Source organism: Girardinichthys multiradiatus, chromosome 23, assembly GCF_021462225.1.
Source record: "Girardinichthys multiradiatus isolate DD_20200921_A chromosome 23, DD_fGirMul_XY1, whole genome shotgun sequence".
Classification (NCBI taxonomy): Eukaryota; Metazoa; Chordata; class Actinopteri; order Cyprinodontiformes; family Goodeidae; genus Girardinichthys; species Girardinichthys multiradiatus.
Genome location: NC_061815.1, coordinates 6,029,505 through 6,033,851, shown reverse-complemented (window position 1 = coordinate 6,033,851; position 4,347 = coordinate 6,029,505).

The window sequence follows — 4,347 nt, the reverse complement described above, 5'->3', positions numbered from 1 at the left end:
ATTATTGCACTCCACTGTGTTTTTCTGTGATAATGAGGACATTAAATATGGAGCACATTCTTTAAAGGTTGGTACAACATTGTCTGATAATGATCTAGTATAATAAATATGTATTTCAGGTGATGAGTACTCAGTTAAATTAAACTCAAAGGTTATTAAAAAAATGATCAGACAGGCCATGGTTATGAGGAAATATTCTTATTTATTTACAGTCAATGCCATATGTCAAGACAAGGTCCAGAGAATGAAGTCAAAGTTGGGTAGGTTTGCTAATGTTTTGAGCAAAGCCAATTTGATCTAAGATAGCATTAAAGGCAACATTTCAGCTATCGCTTTCAGTGTCAACATGAATGTTAAAGTCCCCCACTATAATGACCTTTTCTCTATTTAACACTAAATCAGATAAGAAGTCTGAGAACTGATTCATCTTCATAGTTTATTTATTCAGAGTTTAAGGGTAAATTTATATCTCTTAACAGGCACACGTTGACAATCATTTACCATTCTTTGATACAATAAAATCTTCAATAACTGGTGGCAGTGTATATCATCACAGTGGGGGAACTAGTGTTTGATCAAGCTGCTATCTGAATTGTCTAAATTTGCTTACTTCTAAAAAAAGCATTACACTGAAGTAAAAAATTGGTTTGCATGCCAATAAGTAAAACTACAGTGCTTTAGAACTTGGTGAAGAAACCTTTATTGGAAAACAATAACAAAACATAGTTTTCACACACTTCTTGAAGGTTTTTGTGCTACTCATTACAGAAGGTCTTCATCTCTGTGCCTGGTAGTGAAGATATAGTTTTTTTCTCCTCCAAAACATTATCTGCATCACTTAAATTAGCCAACCAAGAGTGTAATTTAATTCTATTCCCCCAAACGCCTGGAGGCATTTATCTGGACCCTGGGGTTTGGATTGTCTTTTATTGATCCTGGGATGACTGGAGCATGTCTGGAAAGGAAGTTCACACAACAATCCTAGAATCAATGTAACAGTGAAAAATGATACAGCACCTATACCTCCCATGACCCAACCCTTAATGGGCCTGGGTCCTAACTTTTTATCTCCCATTCTTTTCAAAGGTACCTGTAAAGGAAGATAAGGATTAACAATATGGTGAAACACAAAGACCTCTTTTTTCTTTTTTTTAAAGTTCAGAGTGTTCAGTTCAGTTCTTCGGTGGGAGAGCAGCTACGACCACCAGTGAAAGAGAGGAAAGCTCAATCACATCCGCCTCTTCTGTGTGATGTCCTGGTCTTCACTCACAGGTGTAGACTGACCTGGAGCTAAGTGGTCTCACCAGGGGATTATTCTGCCCCTATGGGTGGGACCACTGATCTGACGGTGCACCTAAGGTGACCCTCACCGCATGTGAGGTTCTCTCTGTGACCTGGAATGGACCTGTCCACCTGGGCTCTGACCACTTCCGTTTGATGACTTTCAGAAGGATCCACTCCGCGTCTGAGGTGGTGGCTTGAACCTCGGATGGTTGGGCGGCCACCTGTTTTTAGAATGCTGCAACCAAGCTGTGGAGAGATCTATAGTAATCATGGTGAGACATAGATTGTTCACATTCAGTCAGAAAAGGTAACCTGGTTTTTGGGCCTGGAAAAGGTCTTCCAGTCTGCAGTTCATGGGGCGTCAACCCACGTCTCTGGCTCACTGAGCTTCTTACTGACATCAAAGCTAAAGGTAATGCTGTGACCCAATTCATTTTGGTCTGTGCACAGATTTTAGCCAATTTGGTTTTGATTGTCTGGTTCATCCTTTCCACCTTCCCTTGGGATTGGGGATGGTACACTGTTCCAAAGGAATGTCTCAGTCCCAGGAACTTTTCAACCTCTCTAAGTTCTTCATTTTTGAAGTGTGTGCCGTTATCTGACCTGATTTTCGCAGGAAAACTGTGCCTGGGGATGTAGTGATTAATCAGACACTTCACCACTGTTTTGCTGTCTTCCTTTTTTGCTGGCCAGGCCTCTGGCCAACCGGTGAACGCATCCACACACACCAAAAGATATCTGAACCCATTCACTCTTTCAGTCATGTCTGTGTAGTCTATGATGATTTCCTTACCTGCTACCGGGTCCACAGGGAACTTACCTGGTGCAGGCTTCAGAGTGGGTCTCACATTGGATTGTTGGCACATGCTACACGAGCTTATCCAATGACCTACCGTCTGTTTCAGGTATGGATGCCACCAGTGCTCAAGACTCTTCATCATTTGTGCAGTTCCTGCATGTCCTGGCCCATGTGCTTCTTCCAGCGCTGCTGTGGTCAACCCTGGGGGTAGGATGGGACGTCCGTCTGGACTTCTCCATAGTTCATCCTGGTCTTCTCTTCCCCCTCTTGCCTTCCAGACTGATTTCTCTTCCGGTGAGGCCCCCTTTTGCAGTCTACTCACCTCCTCCAGAGTCGGTTCTGGTGTCCATTCAACTTCAGAGTTCATCAAGATGTGTATGGGCAGATATCCAGCTTTGGTTTTGGCTGCTTGGTCTGCAGCTTGATTTCCTTGAGCCACCCTAGTGTAGCTGTTATCATGTCCTTTGCATTTTATGACCGCTACTTCTTGGGGAAGTAGTAGGGCCTCGGCTAATCTTCTCATTTCTGGCTCATGTTTAATGGGTTTCTGTCCTGCTGTTCTAAACCCTGTTCTCATCCATCGCTTTAGTTCCACGTGCGCATTCATGGTCTTTGTTCCATGTTGTCAAACATCACGCTAACAAACATTAGCAATGTTCTTACTCCCCCTTTTTTCTGGAACAGCACTCTGTTCGCGCTGTGTGCTGTTACAGAAACATCCAGGTGAAAGGGAAATGTGTAGTCTGGATGTGCCAAGTGAGCAGCTTGGGAAAGGCTGGTTTTAAGAGCAATAAATGCTTCCTCTGCTTCTGTTGTCCATTCTAGAGGCGCCGTCAAATGGCGCATGCCCTGTGTCTTCACTAAGTCGCGGAGTGGGGCAGTTAGGTCAGTGTATCCTGGAATAAATTACCTGCTGTATCCAGTGAGTCCCAAGAAGGAAACCATGTCCTTCACCTGCACCGGTTTTGGATGAGAAAGACAGCAGATTGATGTGAAGGGAACATTCCTGTCCCGGGCTGGGAGATCACCCTGCCCAAGAAATCTACCTGTTTCCGGCAAATTTGTAGTTTGGTTTTGCTGACCTTGTACCCAGCTTTAGCTAGGTGTGAGAGCACCACAGCCATGGCCTCCAAGCATTCAGAAACAGTTGGTGTTGCCAAAAGAATGTCATCCACATATTGAATCAATGTGGTGTTCGGTGGGAGGGGACAGTCTTGGAGGGATTCCTTAAGGACCTGATTAAATATCCCTGGTGATAGAGCAAAACCCTGCGGCAAACGAGTGTAGCGGTACCTGTTTGAGTTATATGTGAATGCAAAAATATCTCTGCACTCCTCAGCTAGAGACAGGCAGAAGAAAGCGTTGGCCAGATCAATGCAGGTGAACCATGCATGTTCGGGGTTTAGATTGGTAAGAGCAACATAAGGATTGGGCACTGGAACTGTAGGAGTGGAAAGTGCTGCATTTACAGCTCTCAAGTCGTGGGCCATTCTCCATTTCCCAGTGCCCTTCTTTTCTACTGGTAAGATGGGTGTGTTCCAAGAAGAGCCGTCAGCTGGTTCCAGCACCCCAGCGTTCCACAGCCCTTCTATGGTGTCAGAAATTCCACTTTCGGCTGCTGGTTTGTGAGGGTACTGGGATTTCCAAATGGGTCGGTCAGTGTTAAACTGGAAAGTGATGGGAGGGCACTGAATGAGTCCCACGTCCGTGGGGCCCTCAGCCCAAAGTGAAGATGGCACGCTCTGAACTACAGCTGCAGTCATTGGATGATCTGTTTTTTCTCTCCCATGATGTCTTTCAAGTTGCACATGTTCCAAGGTGCCAAAGTCTGTGGACATGTTAGTAATGCGGTAGGTGTTACATGAGGGGGAATAAGATAGACTGGGTGTGGATAAAGAATGCCAGTCAGTGAGAGCTAGGGAGCGTTTTAACACTCCTCCCAGCTCGCGGGCTTCGTGAGCAGGGTGGAGCATTAGTGATCTATGGGGTACACCATCAGACCACATTTTAAACCAGTTCTCCTGTTCTGTCGACAGCTGCACGGAGGCTACGACACCTTCAGGGGCTACATAAATGTCTGCGGTGGCGATCTCCCAGGAAGTCCCCTCCAGCTCCTCAGCAAAGCTTTGCTGATAACACTCACAGTTATTCCTGTCATAGAAGAGGGTGACATGTGGCGGGTCAGGGGGAGAGACGTCCCTCAGGTCCACATAAAATGGGGGCACCTATTTTAATCAACATGTCTCTGCCCAATAAGTTGACAG